Source organism: Chelonia mydas, chromosome 5 (genome assembly GCF_015237465.2).
Source record: "Chelonia mydas isolate rCheMyd1 chromosome 5, rCheMyd1.pri.v2, whole genome shotgun sequence".
NCBI lineage: Eukaryota > Metazoa > Chordata > Testudines > Cheloniidae > Chelonia > Chelonia mydas.
The window spans coordinates 98,043,705-98,069,524 of record NC_051245.2 but is presented as its reverse complement, the minus strand read 5'-3'; the positions used below and the strand labels follow the sequence as shown (position 1 = coordinate 98,069,524).

At 43.6% G+C, this 25,820-nt stretch overlaps 1 protein-coding gene across 10 annotated transcripts in view; it reads right to left on the bottom strand.

The window, feature by feature from the left end:
- Positions 1-25,820, bottom strand: part of KANK1 (KN motif and ankyrin repeat domains 1) — a 166,558-nt gene that overhangs the window by 120,746 nt on the left and 19,992 nt on the right. For 6 of the 10 annotated variants that reach the window (XM_027827850.3, XM_043547226.1, XM_043547229.1 and 3 more), the window contains exon 2: positions 5,169-5,291. The gene's annotated coding sequence lies outside the window, so the exon portion shown is untranslated. Of the gene's footprint in view, positions 1-5,168; positions 5,292-11,615; positions 11,747-25,820 lie in introns of all 10 variants that reach the window. The other 4 variants (XM_043547228.1, XM_027827849.3, XM_043547224.1 and 1 more) reach the window with 1 other exon arrangement.

Below are 25,820 nucleotides of genomic sequence, written 5' to 3'. Positions count from 1 at the left end.
TTTGCAGTGTTGTTGTAGCTGTGTTCATCCCAGAATATTAGAGAGACAAGGTGGGTGAGGTAATATCTTCTATTGGACTAACTTCTGCTGGAGAAAGAGACACACTTTTGAGCTATACAGAGCTCTTCTTCAGATCACTAGACAATGCTAAGCAGTATGGTGGGTGTAGATACACCCCCAGGTAGATGAAGTCATTAAGTTATTTTCTGAAAAGCAGAAAACAACTACCCAGTATTCCAGAAGACATCCTCGGGTAGTTCCCTGGTCTGCTAAAAGAGCAGAAAGCAGTGGCAGGACAGAGTTTTATTCCACAATATCAAAAAGAAAGCCACGAAACCAAAGTCCCTCCTCAGACATTCTTTCCATCTCTGTCATGGGGTCAACATGTACACTTGGTACAGGATTAAGAGATTGTCTTTCCTATCTCAGAGGCAAAAGCTATTCCAGCTCAGATTCAGCTGTAATTCAACCACATCCTTTACATAAATCTAGTTTCCCCATGAATACGCAAAAGTCTCTTAGCCACTTCTCATGCAGTAAGATTTTTAAAAGTACATTTATTGAATGCTTGGATTTTGATCTGCTAAAATAAAAAAGTTTTTTGAATAGGTCCAAGAATTCCTGCTATAGAACATGCAGCTGCCCATTTAAGATTTGTGGAGATTGAAATATTACCCTCAATTAAATCAAAGCAGTAGGACAGAGCTCTGAAAAATGAGAATGCTCTGATTCAGTTTCCTTTGGTTGTTTAAAAAAATGGAATCAGTTTTAAGAAGCCTATTATTCATCTTGCACTGCCAAGAAGTTTGCTTTGGAATTAGAAAGGTTTTCATTTCTTCTTTCAGGAGCTGCACAAAATAACACAAAATAAAAATATACACGTAATATGCTTGAGCTCTATTCTTCAGGTAGAGAAGAACATTGCTCCGGAGTGCACACTGTGCCCTATTATGAGACGTGGTCCCTTCCACTCTTACGTTCTTGCTACACAGTGATGAGCACTCTTCTGCATTTAAGTTACTCTTTTAATACAGCACAGCTCATGTAAAAAAGATTTGTTATATTTTTTGTATATGTACACCTAATCCTTTTAAATGAAGTGACAAAGAAATAAAGATGTATTGATCTGAACATGTTACATATATACACAGTACTCCAAACTTATTTCATTAAAAGAAGAAAAACTCTTGAATATGTTTCTGCTAAATGAATAGTCTTGCTGTACTATATTTTAATTCTTAGTAAAACTCTCCTTAATAATACACACTGCTATTACTACTACAGTGCTTTATTCATACCAGCAATTAAGTAGCCACTTAGTTATGTTTTACTTTCACCTTTCAGGTGCAAAAGGCAAGGAGTGTTTACTACAATTAGGAAGGGTGGGACAGAGAGGAAGGGGAAGACTCAGTTTAGCAACTTAACAAGGAGCAGTGCAATACAGAAATCTCAAACTTTCTCCAGCGGGGGCCACATTTGAGAGAGCATTTCACTCCTCACCTGCTTGCACTCAGCTAACACCCTTGTGGCACCTGGCAACCAAAGCAATAGCGTACACCTTATATGGAATTAGCATTTGTTTGTTTCTTAGCAGTTTGGTGTGAAAAGTTTGTCTTTTGTGAAGAACAGTCAGACACAGGCTGCATTTGCTGCTCATTTAATGTCCCCCTTCTCATCAGCAACCAATCCAGTCTCCCTGCTTCTCTTCCATTCATCCCTTTCTCCTCCCTCTGTGCATGTTTCCTTGTTCTGTTCTCCCCTGCACATCCAGTCCAGCCACCAGTTCCTCTTCTGCCCTGCACAAGTCAACCAGCTGCCTTATTCTCTTCTCCCCTGGGCATTTCTCTCTCCCACTGGTGGCTGGCAGCTCCAGTCCCAACTTTGATCCCCAAAGAAAGCTCCACGTTCCTCACTTCCTCCTCTGAGTAGTAGCCTTTACTAGCAGCAAAGGAGGAGCCAGCTGTTAGCTGCTTTTCCAAGCCCCAATGCTTTTCACTGCAGAAACTGCTTGAACTCCTGTTATCACAGAGGAAAGCCAGCACTACTATGTAACCCAGACATCGTAAGAGATCTAAAGGAAGCACTCCATGGATTATCAGTAGCCCAGACTACACCCTATACATCCCTACAACCCATCGGTTTAATATGCATACAGGCAATGCAGGCAAATGTTTCCTTTTCATCTCTGGAGGATGTCACAGTTGCTCAGCATGGATGAAGTTCACCTCTCACTGCACCAACCCTGAACTGAACTCTGTGCAATAAACTCCAAAGGGAGAGAACCAATGGAATCTGCGTGCATCTCCAAACTTGCACACCAGGCCTCATGGCTGCAGCACAATCTCTCCCCCACACCCCGCACCCTGAGTGACTAGTTTTGGGGGCTGGTATAGTGGCTGCTGCCCCTGTGATGTTTTTGGGCCACTAGATTCAGTAGCCCCTGATTATCCCAACAGTACTCATTGCAGCTGGCAATTCAGGATAAGCACAGAAACCACAGGGCCTAAGCAGTATGGATGGCTTGTCTGGACCTCTCATCTGGACTGATTTTACTCTATGACCAGGTGTGGCTCATTTCTTCTTAGTTACTTTGAAACATGGCAAGCAAACTCCAATTGTCAGGGTTTGCAAGAACTCATCTTTCAGATTTAAGAGGCATGTTTAGTTTTAAGTTGTGAGCAACTCTCATCCTAACTGTTTCTTCTTCTAGGGTCTCTGGGAAGGTGGGCAAACAGCGGCCTGAGATCAGTTGCTGTTTCAGACCGTAGCCACCGTCACCATCTAGGGAGACCTATGGCATGGAGGAGAAGAGGGATGGCTCTTGTACCATGTTGCTCCCCCACCACCAAACCTGTATTCCTAAAAACAAGAACACACACAGCAAGACAGATAGCTGGCGGGAAGAATCAGCAGGCCCAGCAGTCAAACCAGAAACCAGCCCAATGATGTTGGATGCTGTCTCCCCAGGCCCAACCTTAGTCTCTCAGAGCAGAGTGCGTTGGAGCTCTAGCATGACGTTTACAGACCATCATACCATTCATGCCACTTGTATGTTATATCCCTTTCCCCCACCCTGTGTCTTGTCTGTAAGCTCTTCATGGCAGGGACTGTTTCTATGGGCTTGTTTTCACTGCAAAGTATTGCCCTTAAGCAGTGGTGAGCTGGAGCCGGTTCCCACCAGTTCGCTAGAACCAGTTGTTAAATTAGCAGCCCTTTTAGAACCGGTTGTTCCGCGAGGGACAACCGGTTCTAAAAGGGCTTCTAAATTTAACCGGCCAAAAGTGGCGCCTTAGGCGCCGACTCCATGGGTGCTCCAGCCCTGCAGCACCCAAGGGGAAAATGTGGTGGGTGCAGAGCACCCACCAGCAGCTCCCCGCCCCGCGCCCAGCCCCAGCTCACCTCACCTCTGCTCCGCCCCCACTTCCTCCCCTAAACGCGCCATCCCACTCTGCTTCTCCGCCCCCCCAGGCTTCCCGCGAATCAGCTGCTCACGCGGGAAGCTGGGGCAGGCTGAGAAGCAGGCCGCGGCTTCCCGCTCAGGCCCAGGAAGGTGGAGGTGAGCTCGGGCGGGGGGGAGGCGCGAGGAGGGCTGCCCACACCGCAGCAGGTAACCCAGAGGGGTGGGGGGACACAGGGGAACCACTCCTCTCCCCAGCTCACCTCCACCACCCTCGGCCTGAGCAGGAAGCCACCGCCTGCTTCTCAGCTCTCCCTGGCTTTCCGCCGAACAGCTGATTCGCGGGAAGCCAGGGGGAGGGGGCAGAGAAGCAGATCGGGGCGGCGTGTTCAGGGGAGCAGGCGGAGCAGAGGTGAGGTGAGCTGGGGCCAGGCGTGGGGTGGGGAGCTGCCAGTGGGTGCTCTGCACCCACCAAATTCTCCCCGTGGGTGCTCCGGGGCTGGAGCACCCATGGAGTCGGCGCCTAAGGTGCCACTTTTGATGTGATCAGTGGGGGAGCGGCCGCTCCCCCTGCTCCCCCCCTAGCTACGCTCCCCCCACCCCTAGGAGCCAGGGGGACCTGCCGGATGCTTCCTGGGAGCTGCCCCAGGTAAGCACCTCCAGGACTCCCCACCTCGCCCCCCAGCAGGTGCCTCTGGCTCTTAGGGCTGGGGTGGGCACCCAATACGGTGGCCCATGAGACCCTCCTGTCCGGTTCTGGGGGCAGTCAGGGGACAGGGTAGGGGGGTGGATGGGGCTGGGGGGCGGGGGTCAAGGAATGCGGGGCGTCTGGATGGGGCAGGAGTCCCGGGGGGCAGGGGTGGGCAACGACCCTCTCGTGGGGTGAGGAGGGAACCCATTGTTAAGATTTTGGCAGCTCATCACTGCCCTTAAGCCAACTTCCTTCCACACACAAAAACCTCTCACTCAGGTGTAGTGCATGCTTTACACCTAGGCTAGCTGGCTTGGCTGGGCTATAGGCTAACGCCTGAGTGATGCTTTTACTCAGGCTGGTAACCTGCCTGCTTTGCAGTGAGAACAGACTAAACCAGTTGAGTGCCGACAGTCCAGTGCTTTCCCCACAATTCCCCTGCGCGCCCAGAAGCACAGGCAGGTTCTCCCACAGTTCACGAGCATACAGCAGCTCAACTTACTGCAGCACCAAGAACACACATGGCTTTGCAAAATACGGCTTTGCATTTTGGATATTCTCCCCCAAACCCGGTCAACCCAGGCGTCAATCACCTAAGTTAACTCTGCAGTGAAGATGTACCTTGTTTATACAGTGCCTACCCCAACGGGCTCCACTCTCATTTGGCCTTTAGGTGGTACAGTAATACAAGTATATTATAATAGTAGCAGCTCTATTCAAAGACTGGAGAACAGGGAGTCACTTTTCAGACCAGAACTGCACTTTAACCTCTATATGCCTCAGTTTCTTGTAAAAACAGGGATATTATCTCCCATACTTAACATCCCAAGGGGACAGAGGCTTAAAAAAAAAAAAACAACACACAAACACTTAGGGATACTCTAATGGAAGGAACTACACAAGTGCTGAGCCTAGAATTAGTGATTAAGAAGCCTAGTTTTTCCACTAAAAAAATGCTAAATAAATAAAGCCTCATTAGTTCAGTGAAACTAGCCATGCTTTAACTGACATTGAAGATCTAATAAGAGTGAAATGGAATGTGTTAGTCTGATACTACAGGGATGGGGGTTTAAATCTTACCTCAAAAAATCTGTACTGAACACAATCCTCTAGTTTCCTCCAGGCGTTTTTTAGGATCAGAAATAAAAGTAAAGGAGCAACACTTCAGCATCTAACAGTACATCCAGATCCTTGAAAGTCATTCTGTAAGGAAGGAGGCAAAAAACAAAGCATCTGTTAATGATCCACAAGAGTAGTATTGAGCACTTAATATACCATACATTTATCATCTAATTATTTCACAGTTTAGATTTGTTAGACAACCCTAAAATTTTTTAAAACAATCGGTTATTTTTAAAGGCTAAAAGTCATCTGTCACCAAGTAACATGATCATGCTCACAAACAGTGAGCAAATTCAGTGAGAAGGAGCTTGTGAGGTTTTTGGTTACAGGATCTCTGCAAACAAAGATAAGAGTGTAAGGACATGGTTTCCCAGTTTAACTCACCTCAGTTAAAGCAATAGCCAATATGAACATAAACAAAACAAAAAGCAGAACTTGTACTAAAGTTATAAGGATGCCATACGTGTCAACTATTAATCAATGCTGCCAACATTAAGAATAAAAACCTAGGGAAAACTAAAAGTATCCTTTCACCCAAATTACTGTTTTGTCAATCCAGATTATTAATTTAGAAGCATTAGGTGGAAGTGTTACACTATTAATTATGGATTTCCATGGGAAGGGTAAATAGGAGAACAGCACGGGTTTAGTAGGTAAATTCATTCAGATTATAATGTCTCAAGAGGAACAGACACACGGAGAGGTCCACATATACTAACTCAGACTGGATTCTCCAATGACCAATAGACATAGAAAGGATTTTTGGATAAATAGCCTTGCTTTAAACTGGCTGAGGGCCTCCTTTCCACTCCAGCAAATGGACAGGACTTCTGGTCCTAGGGAAGCCCCAATCCTCAGGGAAGGGTTGGATGGACTTTGGCCCACACAGGCCTCTCAAAACTGAGTGCTTGTTCTGAGCTGCAGCTGTGATGAATTTATGACCTCAGGGACCATTCCTGAGTGGGGTTTGAAGAACTAATTGCCAATCAGAGCTTTTGTCAGGTGTGTAGGTTCTTTTAATGTTTTTAATATGTTTGCTCCGGGATGCTTTCACTGTAAGAATACATCTGCTTGCTTAAGGCTTCTCTACATTTAAAACGCTACAACAGCACCTCTGTGCCACTGCGGCTGCACCCCTGTAGCGCTTCAGCATAGGCATTACCTACGCTAACGTAGGGCTTCCCATCGGTGTAGGTAATCCACCTCTTCGAGAGGCAGTAGCTAGGTTGATGGAAGAATTCTTCCACCGACCTAGCACTGTCTACACGGAGACTTAAGTCAGCTTAACTATGCCACTCAGAGGGGTGGATTTTTCACACCCCTGACCGACATACTAAAACCGACCTAATTTTCTACAGTAGACTAGACCTTAGAAACAGCTGTGTAGTAACATACCACAGGAACCTGGGGTCATGCAACAAAATTAATAGGCAGCAGGTTTAAAACAAACAAAAAGGAAGTACTACTTTGCACTACACAGTCAGCCTGTGGAACTCATTGCCAGGGGATGTTGTGAAGGCAAAACCATAACTGGGTTCAAAAAAGAATTAGATAAGTTCATGGAGGATAGGTCCAACAAGGATTATTAGCCAAGATGGACAGGGCTGCAACCCCATGCTCTGGGTGTCCCTAAACCTCTGACTGTCAAATGCTGGGACCAGATGACAGGGGATAGATCACTTGATAATTGCCCTGCTCTGTTCACTCCCTTTGAAGCATCTGGCATTGGCCAATGTCAGAAGACAGCATACTGTGCTAGATGGATGATAAGAGTGGCCATACTAGGACAGACCAATGTTCTTAACTGTGCCAATCACAATGTGTACCATGTCTGAGGAGAGAAGCAAAGCAGGCCTGCTTAGGCAGTCTTTTGCTGGGAATAACCAAGTGAAGGCCTGGAAATAACCCATTCAGAAAAGAGAGAGAAGCAGGTCTCCACCCAACAGGGCAGGTAACTGGGGATGCCAGAAGTCTGAGAGTGGGTGCCCTGGCTGAACCCCTAATGGGAAATACAGGAGCAGCTGCTCTGAATTGTGACACACACCATGAGTAGTTCCCATTCAAGTCAACAGAGCTACTCAGAATGTATGAAGTTAAGCACATGCCTAAGCCTCTGCAGCATCAGAGCCCTAGTGTGTAGTACAGCTCTCTCCCTATAAGGATTTTAAAAGTAATTTGGTCACTTATATTTCAGGCTGCAAGTCTGTCAAGGAGGTCACGGAAGTCACGGATTCCGTGACCTCCATGACTTTTGCAGCGGCTGGCTCAGGGGCTGCCCGAGCCAGGCAGCCTCTGGGCCAACAGCAGCAGTTTGAGTGTGTGGAAGGGGGCTCAGGGCTAGGGGCAGGGGGCATTTATCTCAGGATATGGGGTTCCCTGGCTCCCACTGGCATGCCCCCCTGCAGCTTCTAGGTGGAGGAGGGACCCGCGTGGGGGGTATTGTCTCCGCACCACACGCTGCCCATGCCTGCAGGCCCCGCCCCCGCAGCTCCCACTGGCTGCGGTTCCCAGCCAATGGGAGCCGCAGTAGCTGGCGCTTGTGGCAGGAGCAGTAGAGCCCCTACCCCTGCCTCTGCTGCCTAGGAGCTGCAGGGACACGGAGCCGGGTAGGACACTCCTGCCAGCCCCACCAACCCCGCCCCCTCCAGCACCAGCGGGGTCCTGGGCCACATCCCCCACAGCACCCGTGGCATGCTCACCCACACAGCCCCTCACCCAAATTTTAGTCAGAACGGGTATTTTTAGTACAAGTCATGGGCAGGTCATGGCCCGTGAATTTTTGTTTAAAGCCAGTGACCTGTCCATGACTTGTACTAAAAATACCAGTGACTAAAACATAGTCTCATTTATGTTCAAATTCCAGTTATTCAATTATAGATCATTTGTGGGACAAAAGGAAGTGGGGATGATCCTGGAACGATGCACTGCTACAAGTACAAAATTCAACTCCTTGAACAAATAAATCCTCCACTTAGGATTGTAAGCTTTTTTTTGTTTTAAAGTAACCTTTTCAGCCAAGGTTAAGATATCTGGTTTTATTCTGTTAATACTGAACAGGAGTGGAGTTAAAATTGATGTACAGTTTAAGAGATCCAAAATGTTCTCCTATACCTTCCCCTGAAGTTTTGAAATTGCCTGTGGTGCAGTCCTGCAAGGGAGGGTCACACAAAGACCTGTGCAGCTCTAGGCACCCACAATTCCAGTCCCCACAGCAGAGTGAAATGGACAAAGTTGTAGTCAGTTTCATTCTGGAGCTCCTACTGAGGACATACTAAGTAAAGAGTACAGAGTGAATATCTGATGCAGGTGCAGAATGAATATCTGATACAGCTTCAGGGGCACTTGGCAGGTGGTACCGGAGGAGGAGAGGGAAAAAAAAACAAAGCAAAACGAAGCAAGAGTTTTGGGTAACATTTTGAGGGGAAGAAACATTGTTTGCATCCAGGTTTTAATTTTGAAGGCTTTATCATCATCAACTACATATTTATACTTTCATGTGGAAAGTCACAAAGCCATTGTTAGCTAGTCGCTAAACCACCTGATCTAACCTTCATGGAATACATGGGAATTAGTCCAAGCAAGATGAAAAACTCTTCACAATCAATGGGCACTCAAATTAAGTCACGTCCTGATGCCCCAATTGCTGTTTTCTTGTTAATATGCACATATTGTTTTCAGCCTGGTTGCTTTAAAAAATAAATAATAAAAAAATTAAAAACCTACAAAACTGTTCTTTCCTCTCAAACGCTGCTTTAAATAAATAAAAAACTATGATGACAGGCAACTTTTCATACCTTAGAATAACATTTGATTTTCCTCACGTTCTAGTAAGATATAGGAGATCCAATATTTAACAAAGACCAAGAAGTAGCCCCATTATTTGTTTAAAACCAAAAAATAAACTATTTGCAAAGCTATACCCTTGTGTGACTGTAAAGCCTTTAATCAACTTCAAGACTGTTTCAAAGCTGGGAAACAAATAAAACACAGATGCGGATTCTTTCCCTCCCCCAATCCCTCAGGTTTGATAAACATTTCAAATTTGTCAGATGTAATGAACTTTGTTTACATTACACATTTACCTATTCAGGATAGCTTCTAAATGATTTCAAAATACAAAGGAAAGCAGTAGGAGTACATCTATTAGTAACAAGAGCTAACGGACACACTGGATGAAGTACTCCATTTTCAGCGTCAGAGGTTTAAAAGGCATTTCTTCTCAGCTCAGAGGTAATACAGATATTTATTTTTCTAAACATATTTAGAAAGAGAAAAAACATTTTATGGTTCTCTATACCAATGTGGGCTTATATTTGAACAAGTTTTAAGTCTGTGTATATTTATTTAAATGTAGCATACACATTTTCAAGTTTGTCAAACACTTCCAATCAAGTCAAGCACATTTGAAAGGGGTTTTATTTTGGTGTTGTTACTCTTGACTATAACATCCATTCAAAACTTTATCTAAGCCGTTGTATGATTTTAGGTTTATAGAACTATGGTGTTTTGTAGCTCCATTAACTACTTTCCCTTACAAAAGGATTTTATGGATGTTTTCAAAAATCCCCCTCCTCTGTCACTCTCTCTCCCTCTTAAAAATAAAGTAAAAAATTCAGTGATTTAGAAGAGCTAAGTGAGATGACACAAGGTAGTTATATTCCGAAAGAGGCATTATGAAGTTCTATATTTCTAGTCCTGAGAGCATCCTGTCCTCTGCTCTCTATACTGGCTTTCCACAGAATATCAAGTCAATTTTCCAGGTTTTAGTTCTTATCCTCAAAGCACTCAATTGCCTGGGCAAAGTATATCTAAGAGATCGCCTAAAGCTCTGCAATGAGGACTATGATGCTTAACTCTGCTTCTCTGGCTCAGTGGAACTTTCTAAAATAGAGGTAAAGTTTGTTGGTGTGAGAGATGGAGCTCTCTCAGGGGCTGGTCCAAGGCAAAATCCCACAGGAACTAAGGAGCATCACAAACCTCATCACAAGGGCAAGGCACACACCTTGGACTGTGGCTTCTCTAACACACAAACAGTGCATACGTATTTAAAAAAAAAAAAAAACAACCCACACCATTCTCCCCCTGGGGAGAAGATGAGGGAAAGAGAGAGAGAGAATGAATCATACCTGACAGATATTAGTCATGTCCCTTAATGTACTACTGAAAGGTGCTCAGATACTACTGTGTTATAAAAATCTACACAGAAGAGAATTCCACATCAAAGTTAATTTGTCAAAGAAGTCACCTTTTTACTTCTGAACTGCCAGCTTTGTCACTCAGCCTGGCTTACTACACTACCAGTGACAGAATCTACGATCAGACCTTTGTTAACAAGTCCACTAGTGATGTACAAACCAGAGGAGAACCTAGTTCACTCCACCATAGCATTTCAGAGCCACTGCAGCTACCTGGAATAAAGAGTAGTAGAAACAAAAACATGCTCAAAACAGTCCAGATACTATACTAGATACAGAGGAAGCATGTCTGTTGATTAATGTGCCATTTTTACACAGCCAGTTTTCCAATCTTAACCCCATTTTGATACAAACAAAACTCATAGACACAGAGTAAGGCCAGAAGGGGCTATCATGATCATCTAGTCTGACCTCCCACACGTCGCAGAACTTCACCCACCCCATCCTGTAATACACCCATACCCTCAGCTAAGCTACCAAAGTCCTCAAATCCTGGTTTTAAGTCTTCAAGTTACAGAGAATCTCCCATTTATTCTAGTTTAAACCAGCAAGTAACCCATGCCCCATGGTGCAGGGGAAGGCAAAAACCCCATCAGGGTCTCTGCCAATCTGACCTGAGTGGAAAAATTCCTTCCTGACCACAAATATGGCAATCAGTTCAACCCTGAGCAGGTCAGCAAGACCCATCAACCAGACACCTGGGAAAGAACACTCTGCAGTAACTCAGAGCTTGCCCCCTCCCTATCTAGTGCAACATCTCTAGCCATTGTGGATTTTTGCTACTTGCAGTCGCAGATGGGCCACATGCCATTTTAGGCAGTCTCGTCACACCATCCCCTCCTTAAACTGATCAAGTGCAGGTTAGGATTTTTACACTCAACAGCTCCCCGAGAAGGCTGTTCCAGAACTTCACTTCTCTGATGGTTAGAAACCTTTATCTAATTTCAAGCCTAAGGTTATTGATGGCCAGTTTCTATCCATTTGTTCTGGTCTTAACATTGGCACTTAAATACCAGGGAAGGAGAAGAGTTATTTAAGTTATCCCAAAAAATCCTTCCAGGACTTTCAGATAAAAGGTGCAGTGGAGCCCCTTTTTCATAAGTGTTCAGTTATTAAGAGGCAAATTGAACTGGGGTCAAAGTAACTTGACAAGTTTCTTTTTGAAGTTTCAATGACAAAGCAAATCTTTTTTGCTTAAAGCCAAGGCTACCTTATCTGCCATCACTGATGCTGCCTCTTGGTACAAAGATCTTCACAAGATGCGAATGGACTTTCAGCTTTTTGTGACTTGACGGGATGCACAGGATCAAGAACAACATGTTTGGTTTCTGACTGACCCACCTATTAAAACAAGAATAGTTGTCGGTGGGGTGGTGTAGTACAAAGTTAGAATAATTTTATTGCATACGTATTTATTACAACCTGCAACCAGACACATGAGGTCCCATTACACAAGGTGGAAGACAACAGGGAGTTGTTTCCCCCAGTGCAGAGTGGTTATAAGAGGCTAACAAAGCAAAATGGTAATGTGACTACCTCCACACTACACCAGTGTATGTGACAAGCCTGGGCCCCCTGTGAACAGGCAGTTTCAGATGCTGGGTAGTCACTGGCTGTATGGAGATATTGTGTTAGCAATATTAGTGGCAAACATGGTTTCTTTCCACAGAAATCCTCTTATTTAAATTGAGAAAACCTTTTACCTGGAAGATCTTATTACTTCATGACTTTAATTATGGTCTCTCTCAAGGCTGTGCAGCTGACGTCCTCTGCACAGCTCAGCTACATGAATTAATGCATGAGTTACTTTAGCAGCAAAGACTAATGGAGCTGGTAAAAGGGTTACACAAACTCAAGTAGGACCTTGGGTACAAGAGGCAGTTCTCAAGTTTCAGTTCATTTACTTAGAGGTTTGAGAGAGAGTGGGAAAAGACAGTTGCACCTTGTTTAGGATTAACATTGGAACATGGTTAGCAATAGTCAGCCACCTTCCTGATCCCTGTAACAATAACCGAAAAGGGCACTTAAGTTACATTTCTAGTCCAGGTAGCCACACTACTTGTATATAAAGAGGGATCACCCTTATCAGGCAACATGAACGCCCCTCTTATCGACTCAGTAATATCACCAGGGGAGGGCTATGAAGACCAACCACAAAATGGTTTGCCAAATACCAGTACACCTGAATGCAAATCTCTGAAGAGTGTCAAAAAGAATGTAACCATATAATTCACCAGGCATCTGCGTCCTTGGTCACTGCTGCACCAAGAAATTTAATAAATAAATGTTATTTATGGTTAAAATAGTTAGTTTGCCTGAGGTTCAGATCCACAGAGGATCAGTTCATGAAACAGGAGGAGGATTCACAAAAGCAAAAGCTTTCAATACATGACCATTCAAGATGGGTAGGAAATTTTATCTGTATACAATTACTGAATGGAAGTTGGTGCAAGAACATGTTGAGGAGAGGCAAATGGTACGGGTGTATGTGGATAGCCTTTTAAAACACAGCTCTTTTTTTGCAGTTTTGATGTCATAACTTCAACTAGCTTTATATTTATGGATTAGAAGATTTACTTAGACTATCCTTTGTTTTTCCTCTACCCCTGAAAAAAGTTTCCAACTTTTGGGTCAAAACAATAGATTGTACAAAGAATAAACTGCAACTAGGGTTTCATTAATTATCAGGAGGACTAACTTGGCATTTCTTTTAATACCGAAATTGAACAGACAGTCTGACAATTCACTATCCTGGAATTTGCTGCCTTAAAAAGAGGCTATAAAATACTTCACTCCTTCTATAATCTATGCATTTAAGCCTGAGATAGAGCCTTTATGGTATCTAATTGCATGCAAACATCACTTTGTTACGCGCTACATATTAAGACAATCTCACCATTGTGCTAAGCAGAATTTTTACCTGGAAATTAAGACTGAGCTTCATAGCATACTTGCTAGTTTCTCTGGAGGTAGGACGGAACCAAAACAATCAGTCTTCCAACCAGCCACTCACGCAACACTGTCACTAAGGGTAGATTTACACTGCAATCGAAGGTGTGACTGCAGCTTGGGTAGGCATACCTGCACTAAATAACAGTGTAGACCGATCTGGTGGGATATGGGCAGGCCTGTACAATCCACACCATCACTTCTTCACTGCTATTTCAGGGTGACAGATTGAGGGCCTTTATTTTTTTAAAATAAAATAGAGAGATCAGGTTGGGGGTGGGAGAGGAACCATAGCTCATTCTGCTCTTTCCATTTCTAGATCAGATGGCCACTCACCCACTTATGGTGGGCAACCTTCAGGCAGACTGCTGCTCTGCTGAACGTGACATGGCAGGTGAGGTAATATTTTTTTTTTAATTGGACTAACTTCTGCTGGTGAAAGAGACACGCTTCTTTTGCTCCACAGACCTAAAGAAGAGCTCTGTGGGGCTCAAAGGCATGTCTCTTTCACCAACAGAAGTTAGCCCAATTAAAAAAAAAAAAAAAAAATTACCTCACCTACTTTGTCTCTCTCATATCCTAAGACCAACTCAGCTAGAACACTGCAAACAGCTCTGATGAGAAGCAGTTGTTTAGTCTCTGTAATACACTGGCTGCAGTCATATTGGAGCATGGAAAAAGCCTCAAGACCACAAGGCAGCAGCAATAAATAGCTAGTTCATGCACTATTATTAGCCTCATAAATTCCATATTGTCCATTTATAACCTTGAATTTCAGTCAACTTTGTAAGTGGAGCAGTTTAGAGAGTCTCTTAAGTGTTAAAAAAAAAGTGCACTATAAATAAGCTTCTAGGCTGCTGAAGCTTAACTAAGGTGGAGCACATCTGTGGAGAGCTAACTGTGTGCTAAATTCATCTCTGGTGTAAATCAAGGGAAGTCAGTGGTGTTACCTCAGGGATGTATGTGACCCAATACATTTGGTCTGGGATTTTGAGAGGAAGACATTAAGAGCTTGAAAGTCAAGGGGATTTGTGTACTTAACTCCCTCAAGTTCCTTTGAAAATCCCAGCCTTCGTTTTTGAGCTCTCCCCTGTGTGTGAAATGCAAAAGGGAGCCCTACACACCATCTTCTGGACATGGCTGAACAATAAAGTGTTGCATATGCAGTTGGTTTCATTACAATACAAATAGTGCCAAGAAAAAAAAATCACATCCTAGATGATTCATATCCGAAAGACCAGCCTCTCCAGATTCAGACCTGGAGCTTTGAAGTTTCACTTTTCCTGCAGGGCACATGAGAGTGGAACTTGGAGAGACAGACAGACCTCACCCTTCCTTCAGGACAAATGGAATTTTAAGACTTCAGAACTGCAGGACACACACCCCATTAGAACAAACTTCCTCCCTCAAGTGGTTAGCACAGGGGAAATGGGACTCACATGATCGGAGGTCAACATCTGGTTGTGGCACAGACTTGCAGGGGAGCCTTGGGCAAGTCACTCAGCCTCTGTGACTGATTTCCTATCAGTAAAATGTGGATAATGATGCTTAGCTGCCTTTGTAAAGATCTGAGATCTGAGATCTTCAACTTTAATATGTGACGTCTGAGCGTCATCTCACCTTTTCCTCTGAGGTAGTTTTGAAGAATTATGGTAAATAAGCCTCCGAAAGACAGGTAAATTTGGGAGTGCTTCTCAGAAATTTATCCAATTTAGTTTCCATTCCCCCCACTCCAAACACACACCTTCCCTTTTTTCTTCCAGCCCCCACATTGCTCTAGGAAGGGCTCAAACTTGAACCTAGGCAGAAATAGCGGGGCTGCTCATTTGTCAAATTTTAAAGCTGCACTAATTTAGTAGTTTTTGGATTCAGTAAGCTCCAGGCTGCAACATTTTGCAAAATGTTTGTCTGTTTGCTCCAGAAGGCTGGCAAGAACAGTGTTTGGGAGCGAGCAAGTGGGGGCATGTATCACTGATGATGGTTATTAGTGGTGGTAATGCTGCTGCTTTGTGAAAAAAAGAACTACAATAGCTGGCTCACCAGAGGTGCTGAATCAGGGACAGTGTCTGGTTGTCAGCAGGACACCACAAATTAGGGCTGTTGGGAGGAGACCATTCTTATGCAACCCAATTTAACTCTCTCCAGGGAAACACCTTTCCTCTCAAACTTGCACACTATTCTTGCCCTGCCTCCCTTCTTTAGCTTCTCCCACCACAATCAAGGAAGCAGAGGATAGGTAGATTCTAACTACTGTATAGGCTAGGAAAGAACAGCAGTAGACACCACCATGGTTAAAATACCAGTGGTTGCCAACACCTCGACCACATTAGGACCAACATGGTTGCTATCAACAGTTTTAGGGGAAACACAAAAATTATTAGTGAATGCGCCACCCAGGAGGCTACAATGGTATGCAGACATAATAGCCATCGGCAAGATCCAGTTCTAACACACTAAGCAAAGTTAGCAGCTCTAGGTTAAGTGCTACCCCCAAAAGTGAAAGTTAAAGAACTAAAACAAACAGGAAACTTCCCATAAACTGTATGGCCCGTTAAGTAGGTTTTCCTTAATGACATCCAAGTATTCTAATAAAATACTTAAAGTTGCAAAAGCCCCTTTATGTACACAGTTTATAACATATGCAGGTCACATAACAATGCAATGTAAACCAGCTCTGGCTGAAGAGCTAGAGTTCCATAACAAGTGTAACCACCAGAAAGGAAGGGCACAAGAAACCCAATGTAAAGCTTTGCAATATTGCTTTATCACATCAATGGGAAGATTCAGAGTGCTTAGGGATATTCCAGATGACTTACTCGTTGTCATATTACAGAGTCACTTGTGCAGAACTTTCATATTTGCTATAGCAGTTTGTACATTATTTTCCCCAAAGAAAGAAATATTGATGTAGGAAGTTCACAACTGTATTAACAACAGGTTTCTAAGGTGTTAAAGCGCACTACCCTTTAAACAACATGATCTCAGTAGCTATTTTCTGTCCATTTAGCTCTTTCTAGATGTTCTTTAAATACAAAAATACTTTCCAAGATACCAATATGGCCACCAATACAAAAAGCTATAGGATTTCATTATTTCATGTAAAGTAAAACTAAATTTACATGGCTGCTAATCCAGTTCCTCTCTAGCACACAGTACATCATTAGACCATAATGCCTGGAGCAGTAACTTGACCTGCCTGGGAAGGTGGGCGGTGCTACACAAGCTGAAACATCAGAAAGTTTATGCGTGATTAGGTTGGGTATTTGCCACATTCTTTGATCCATGAACAAAGTAGTCCAATATGAATAGAAAAGTTACTTTGACACTCCAGACTCAAATTACATCCAAAACATCGGTTAAGAGGACTTTTATGTGATTCAATGTGAAAGAAAAGTTCTCATACCTTCAAAAAAAGTTTCATTGAACTTTTATACTTAAACTTTCCCCTGTGGTGTTGTCAGCTCAAACAGAGCCAGCATTGTGTTCCAGCAGGGATTTGCAGCCTTTCCTGCCATGACACAAAATTCAGTCACTTTGTTCTCCCGTGAATACACACGGAGACAGAAGCTTTTGCACCTAGTCATGCAGCACTGCCAAGGACACCTGCCAGTCCACCCTTTCCTACAGCTGCTGGGCAGTGGCGAGGGCAGCTCTCTGTGGCTCTGAGCCCTTCCACACTTTTGAGAGGGCACACATGTTCTTCAGCGCACTCATGCCCCACTTCCTGTTCTGCTCCTTAATTCAGAATTCCAACTCAGAGAGGCCAAGAACACGTGAGAAAAATACCATCTTTGGGTCTTGCTGTGCTTACAGGGAACATACTGTTGAAGCACTCATGAGACAGATTGGAGGAGACACAGCACTTGCTAACAAACTCATGAGCAACCAGTTCAGACTGAGTTTCCTTAAGTTTCTGATTATATTTAATTAACACTTTAATTCACACTTGAATATGCAACTCCTAACATTTGTCCTTACAAGGAATGAGACCTTCTAGTCCTACTAGCAACTGAGAGAGATTGAGTAATGTGCACTAACTCAGTGGCTGAGAACTTGCAAGTGAAGTTGAAACCTCTCCTGTAGGAGATACCCATGCGTGATACTCTTGGGTGGGGCTTGGGGAAGGGAAGGGAAGGAAAACTACACATCTAAAGATTTCCCACAGTAGAGGCAGACTAAATCTAGCTCCTTAGCTCCACCATTGACCTAAGGAATTGGCTGGGGGTGGGGGACATCTTTGGGTGCAGTCTTCTTTCTCTGTAACAAGTTCTCCTGTTAGTCCAACTCAGAGTTTGCTATGTCTCGCTGGGCAGAAAATCTGCGAAGCTTTACCTTGTTTCTTCAACTCAAGTAAGCTGATCTTGTGATAACTAGCTAGCCTCACACCTGGGTCTGGAATTACTCAGAATCCTCTAGACTTCCCTCAGAAATGGAGATTACTTACCTGTAACTGGAGGTTCTTCTAGATGTGTGGTCTCTACCTGTATCCCACTACCTGACCTCCAGCCCCTCTGCTGTAGATCTCTCAGATTCATGGTAAGGAAAATAACTAGAGAAACCCTGATCCATACTGCCCTCTATATCCCTGCCCTCAGTTTGGAGCATGGAGGATAACAACTGCGCAGCCACGGACCAATGGACACTGCTGACTAAAAAAATTTCTGGACTCAGGCACATGAATTGATAGGAACAGGAGGCAGATGAGAGAATGCAGATGGCATGGATGTCTGTAGTACCACCATCCCTACAGCTGTATCCGCAGTAGAAGTCTGGACCAATGCATAATGTCTCGTAAAGGTGTGTATGGAGATGGCTCACAGAGATGCTGCAGAGGTTGCTTACACTCTAGCGGAATGGGCTCTCGACCCCTCTGGATGGGGTGGGGCAAAAAAGGATATGTTAGCTAACTGGTAATAAAGACTGATGCAGCCAGAGATCCCCTGAAAAAGAGAATCTCTGTGCAGACAGAGTGATAAAAAAACACTAGGTGTTTTTTTAACTGCTTTTGTTCTCTGTAGATAAAAGACCAGTGCACATCTGATGTCTAGAGTGTGAAACCTTCTCTTCTAATCACAGGCATGAGGTTTTGAAAGGGGGAGGGGGAAAGTAGTAGCAGTCCTGTGCTGGAGTGCCTGATCATACAGTTGTGTTGTGTCAGCTGATACAGAAATAATCAGATGTTGACGGGCAGACAGGTTGAAATCCTCATGTGGTCTGAGAATAAGAACCGTCATGGCCAGTTGGATGTGATGAGCCCTGTTGTGATGGATCTTTTGCAGGATTCATGGTATCAGTGGGATTGGAGGAAAGGTATATCTGAGGTGGTCTGTCCAGGGTAGCATGTAAAAACAGACTGGTATTAATTAATAATTAAATAATTGCATGATGCACCATGCATTTTCTAGGTTTTGGAAAGAATCATTTCTTCACCAGAGACAAAAACCTTACATACCTTTTTCACATCACTTAAGTCTGTGGGGAATTTTACTTCTCATAATTATCTGCCAAAGTTGAAAAGTCACCACACTTAAACCTTGTCTAAACTCTCCATTAAAAAAAAAAAAAAAAAAAAAAAAAAGAGCAACTTCCATATGATTTGAAGCTTTTTCATCCAATATTTTAGATGCATTTTTTTGTTTGGTTGGTTTTTTGTGTAGGAAGTGCTTGTTTTCAAACAAGAGGCTATGGAAATTATTATAGGGAGGGGAATTCATACTACCCCACCAACTCTAGTTGTAACCCTTTAATTGCAGTTATGGGGGGGGGCAGTAGGCTTATCTCTTGCATTTGTATTTCAAGTGAAGAGGTTTCTAGCTACTGAGTTACTACTGGGTTTTTAATTCTAGCATGAAAACTGCTTGGTAGGAGAATAACTTGAAGGGTTTCTAAGGAAAAGTCATAGTGCAGAACTACTTTTTGGCTTAGCTATCAAGGTTCTCTGCTTTGTTTGGAGAAGCCACGTGAGCAGCTCACCTGTGGTTAGACCTCAGGGCTTGCTACAAATATTTTGTATTCCAGTACAAGCTTAGACATGTTACATAAACATCTGCAATATCTACTAAAAATTTGAAAGGGTATCTTCAAGCCACTGTTTCAGAACCTGTTCTCTAGCAAACAGAAAGCTTTGTTAGGGGCTTCCAGTCCAATGCTGCTGCTCCCTAAACTATCTGGTGCTCTCCAGGAAACACCTATGTATTAAGGTTTGAAATATTTGATTGAACATAGCATGGATGATTCAGGATGAAGATGAGAGAGGAATGCTATCCATTTCTTTCTTGCAGATTTAACTACACAAACAATTTCCCCATCTTTGCTTATCAGTGTTTTATCCTTGGAGATGGGGAAATGCCAATGTAATTAATAAGCAAAGACGACCAGTGGCGGGGGAGAGTTGTTTTACAGGTTGTATACCAGACCACTGTTGCAGGGAGGGACACTGAACAGTATTTATGCTAGTCTTTAGCGGACATAGGAACTGCTCACGTTCACAAGTGCTTATGGCTGGCTGAAGCTAAAAAGCTTTAATATACCAAAAATGTATAAAGGTCACACTTCTTGAGGGGAGTAAGAGTTAAAAAAACAAATATACCACAAACACATGAAGCTGTATTAACTGTTCTAGAATTCATTTTTCCAAAGTGTTAACAGCCACAGAGCAGATGTTTATTACAAAACATACTGCAAGAAAGATAGCTTAATATCAAAATATTTGCTTTACAAAGATCCCAAAACAATGAAGCTCTACCAGAGCCAGCAGGCTACCTGCTATGTTAACTGAGCAAGTAGGAGCTAATGTGGGTGAAGGCTTGTTTGCACACCCCACTCTCCCTAATGCTTTACATGGCACTAACAACATCTTCACAGTAGACTGCAAAAAAAAGTTTGCAAGTTCTCCCTAGCAAATTCAACTATTTCATTAATTTAGGTTTAGGTTTCTAGGATGCACCCATCACCCAGCCTCTGGTGAAATACACAGAACTAAGATACTGCATACATATTCTCCACTCTTGCCCAAGACAGAGTTCTTCACAAATCATGGAAACACTATTTGCCACCTACCGTGTTCCACAAAAGCTATTTAAAGCTTTTGGTGTTATCAAGGAAAACAGCAGCAGACAGATTTGATAGGTCATAATCCGCATTTTATTCCAGCACGTAGTAATTATAAGGTTTTTAAAACAGAAGCAGGTCACACTTTAAAAACACATCATCATAAAAGTAGCAAAATAGTCTTAAAAAGTCAAATGCTTTAAAGCTCAGATTTCAAAGCTACAATATATTACTCTGTTAATCTTTTGGAAAAATCAATATAGATACCTTGCTTCAGTATGATTAATATAGAAATTCAAGCCTCTGTAGGATGACTTTCCTAAAGACATCAAGACTCAAGTGTAACACTTCTATATTGGTTTACTGCATCATCCATGCTGTCAAGGTACACCTGTAATGAAAGAAAATCTGATATTCTTACCCTATGGGCCTTCCTCAACTGCCACAAAAAAGATTTCTCTCTCTCACACACACAAGTAAAAGTAAAAGGGACTTTTTCAAAGTAGTTGAAATATTCAATCTTCTATACAGATTTGCTAAAAAATCAAGGTAGTTTATGGATCTCTTTCCCAGGCCAGGTATTTTTTTCCTGTGTTCTCAACAATAAGTTCCAGCAACTGAGTACTTGCAGGTGACCCCACAAACCAGCAAGGCTGAACTTTCAATCCCTGGTTGTCCTGCCAAGTTCAAGCACATTGATAAGTCTGTCTCCAGCACCACTGCCTGTGTTGAACCAGCTATGAGTAGACAGGAGACTCGTCTCCAAGAATGTCAGGCCAATACCTCTTGTGCTTACTGTTTTTAGTGTATAGTTTTAGATGTGTCCAGAGAGGAGGAGTTGGCCTGTACATCAGGATTCTGCTTCACAGTGCAGTTAAAAAGGAACTGGCAAGCAAGAAATGGGTCAAGTTCTGCCTTACTAAAGCCCCCATTGATGTCAGTGGGGTTAAAAGAGGGAAAAATTTGGCCCCTCGAGACTTTAGTTCCCGAGTCCTTTCCTCGAAAAGGATTCACTGTGGAACCAAGACAAAACTGAAAGAAGAATAGGACACATAATTGTAGGGAGGAAGAGGGTATCACTAAAAGGCAAGCCTAGAGAAAGGGTCTTACACAGAAAAGAGGAGTGTCACTAACTGGTATGCACAGATGGTGAATAAACAGTATTTTCTCTCAGTACAGCAACTCCTAACGGATGGAATCTGACTAGTAAGAGCTAACCTGGTGTCCAAACTTCATTTCTATAGCTCCTAGCTTCTTCAGCACAAAGGACAAGTAACAACTGTTCTTATCTTTCAGTGGGGAGATGCATACAAATCATTCTGTGTGACGAGACTGCCTTTGATGCTCCCTGGCTCCTGGGTCTGTCCTCAGAACAGACTGAAGAAAGGACACTGCAGCTTCCTTTCCCTGGTGGAAATTCTTGGGGGAGAATTAGAGATTTAAGAGAACTAAACATGAAAGCTTTAAATAAATGCCACTTAGTACAATAGTTTCACGATGGCCAATATCAGGCCATGACAAATACAGAATGATCAGATGAACATTTCCTAATCACTCCTACACTTAGTAATTTGAGAAGAAAGACAGACAACACTAGCTAGCAGGAAGGCTGCCAATTAATTCCCTCATCTTTCCTCCTCCCCCAGAGTATTGCTAAATGTCAAGCTAGCATAGTACCAATTAATCTGGGAACAAGTGTTTGATAATATTGAAACAGAGAACCAATTTGTTCTGAAAATACCATCAAAACTGTCTTTAACCTTATTTGGAAAGACTCATTTATTTTCTGTTCTTTTTTGTGGAGCAAGACCTGGTAAGAGGGAAGTAGCAGCAGTCTTTGCTAAGTTTTTTTGTTGTTGTTTTTTTAAAGAGAGAAAAAGAAGAAAAAGAAAAAGACCTAACTAGTTGCACAGAGTTATTATAGGTTAGCTTTCCAGACTGTCCAGGTCCATGTGTACATCTCACTAATCCCCTGGAGACAGAACTATCAATGTATAAACTCCGTTTCATGCACAAATTTCTCTGAAACTTTGTTCCTAAAATGAGTTACACAAAGACACACAGAATCTCGGAGACCCAAGTTCTATTCCTACCCTCTCAATTGTGCACCCCAGTGAGAAAACAAAAGTCTTTGTCAATTATTTTGCAGGTACAATCAGTTAATTAACTGCACAGTTAAGCAAACAGGACTCTAGAAGTTTAGATGCCAACATAACCCATTTTAATATTAGACATTAAGGAACATGCTCTTTAGAGCAGGGACCATATTTTTCTTACATGTTTGCACAATGGGGCTAGAGCCCGTAGGCACTACTGTAATACAAATAGAAAGCTAAGAAGATTTTAAAATATAAACCAAAAGGGCTGGGGGCAAAGTTAAGAGCCATAGCAACTGTACATATCACTAGAGCCATATTTTAACTAAACTTGGAGACAGTTGCTACAGAGGCTGACAAACCTCAGCTGTAGCCTTCCTGGTTGCTCCACAAGAGTGAACGACCTCACCAATACCACAGTTTGAGCGGCACACTGGTAAATAGGGTTGGGTTGCAGAGGACCCTCTTGGCTAAACTGAAGGAGGGGCTTTCTCAGCATGTGGCTCCCTTGACAGAATCAGACTGAAGGAAGACCAGACCCACAGTAAAAATCTTCACATGCATCAAAAAAGTCCACCCGTCTCCCTGTTGCCGTGGCAACTTGCTGCTCCTTCCAAAGGAGCAATAAAATACCACAGGCCACTCAGTCTCCCTTCTTCCTGTTTGCACTATTTAGGGCTATTCCTTTCCCAGCTTGTACTTACCATTAACTCCCTCCTACTGTAATGCAGGTCTCTGTTTTGCACCACAAGTAGCAGGAGGATGATTCAGCTTATTAGTGACTAGCATCTCACCTAATGGAGGCTGGATGGAGGCTCAAATGTTCTCTTCTGTGAGCCTCCATCCACCCTTAGATCCACTTCTTCCTCTCAGCAACCAGGGCTCCTGATGCCTTTCGCCTTCACCGGTGCCACTTCAATCCGGGCTTGCCCTCAGATGTGCCAGGCCCCAGAGGCATGGCAGTGTTGTGGAGGCTTATTCACCTTGCCTGAGAGAACAGTCTCACTAACTGATCAGGGGAACCTGAACGGCATCTTGTAGAAAGAGCCTTTGTCTGCCTTGAGAGATCTGGTAGGCTTTAAGGCTTGTCTACAGTTCTCCTCTGCCAGGGCCTGGGGGTGAAGAAAGGAAGTCATGAGCCAAGGGGAGGCCTCTGCCTCCTATAAATGAGGGGCTCTGCCTTGATAAGACCTCTCAGGCATTGTCTGATATGTGCAAGGTGCCTATGTCAGCACCCTTCAGCTAGGCTGCGCCCCCCAATGAGAGTTAGCATCCTACGCATTTCAAGATGTAATATTGTGGGGAGCTGGGCCATCCAGCACTCAGCATCTTCCTGGCATACAGCCAGCAGGTTCAAAATGAAACTGGCTTTTATGTATTGCTGGAGGGGTTTTGGAACAGTCACATTATTCACTCTGAGTGTGCTGTGGGTGCAGTTTACTAGGCCCAGAACAGCTAGGAACTGGGCCACTGCACAGAGTCCCTCCCAACCTGATGCTGCACCTGCCTCTCAAGCCGCTATCTCCAATCTCCTCTCTCAAGACCTCTGCTTCAGAATAAGTCTCCAAGGTTAGAAGGAAGGCTACGATTTACTCACAGGTATTTTTAGTAAAAGTCATGGACCAGTCACGGGCAATATCCAAAAAGTCACGGCCTGTGACCTGTCTATGACTTTTACTAAAAATACCCCTAACTAAATCTTAGGTGCTGCTGGAGAGGGGGGTGGGGGGCCCCGCGGGTGTGTGGCCTGTGGCCCCACCGCTGCTCCCGGACTGCTGCTCTGAGGAAGCACCAGGGACCAGCTGCCTGGGGCCGCCCAAGCAGCAGCCAGTGCAGCTGGCCCCAGGGCCGCCCCAGCTGCTGGGGCAGCCCTGGGAATCAGCTGCACTGGCCACTGCGGACGTCATGGATTCTGTGTCTTTCCAGGACCTCCATGGAAGACTCGCAGCCTTAGTTATAAGAGTCCCCAACTCAGCTACTTTCTCTTTTGTACACCAGTAGTTGATGCATCAGCCAAAGGAGGTTAAGTGACTACCACACCCTTGCCTTTGCCTCCTGGCTCACACTTGCTTCAACTATCCCTAGTATATACACTCCTAGTTTGGCCTGAGCAGACCCTACACAGTTCTGGAGATAATCTGCATGTGCTCAGCCATAGAGCCATGCCCACAGGTAGAGACTTGGATTGAAAAAAATTGAACTCCCACCCCTCAAACACCCTGATTTTTTAAGTTTATTTTCACATTCTGAAATTTAGAAATTTCTAACACATTCAAGAAAATGCTGACCAGTTTCACCCATAACTCAGCCCGCTTGTGCATCCCCATTGTTCAGCATACGCATGCTCTGTGCAAACTCAACAATGCCTTTCAAGGGTTCTGTGCATGCCCATCTTATACTCGCATCCTGGAATGGAGTGCTCACAAGCGGCCGTGCCCACACAAACTTTGATGGAGGATCAGGAGCTAAACTGTTTCCCCACTTGTAAAACGGGGATCACAGAACTTCCCAAGGGTGATGTAATGAAAGTTATTTACACCTGCTCTTTGAGACCCTCAAGTGCAGGGGCTTTAAGAATAAAAAGCATTGCCACCAGTAGGAAACTTGGACTGGAGTTTTAAGAGTTCACTCAAGAGACGATAAATTAAATGAGATGTCATTATCCTTCTGCCAATCTGCAGGCAACTACCGATTCATCTAGTCTTACTTCAAATTACGAGCTCTGACAGTCCACTCAGACTGCTGTATAAAATTAGTCATGTAAACCAGAGCGTAATTTGAGTGAAAGCCAGAAATCACTCCCGCATCAAGAGCGCTGGCAGTCCTCCTAAACATCAGACAATATTTACATTCAGGCCAAACCTGTGGTTTGGCAAAAAAGTTCATTCACCCCACCAGTGCTTTGATATTCTGACAAATCATTTCCTGATACAAAGTTTAAACATACAAGGACTATGGACACCAAGCAGCTGTCACAGTTGCATTGGGAATTGGCATTAAATTCCAGACATCTTGAGAAACAGGGTGGGGGCAGGGGAAGAGTAAGAGAAAATAGCCTATTTGCACCTACAGTCTGGCAGAGTTTTACAGAACAGGAGGGTTTTACAGAACTTGTTTCTTCTCTTGGTACTGGATAGAAGTTTATTATCAGGCAGGAAAGCAGTTGCAGAACATTTTCATCAGCAGAGAATTACAGCGGTAGCTTTTTAAAATAGTAGAAAAATTAAGACTTCCCCCCCCCTTTGTTTTGTTCTTCAAAATTCTGAAGCTACTTGTTAAAGGCCTCAAACTTAGATACAATAATGCATTTTGAGAAACTT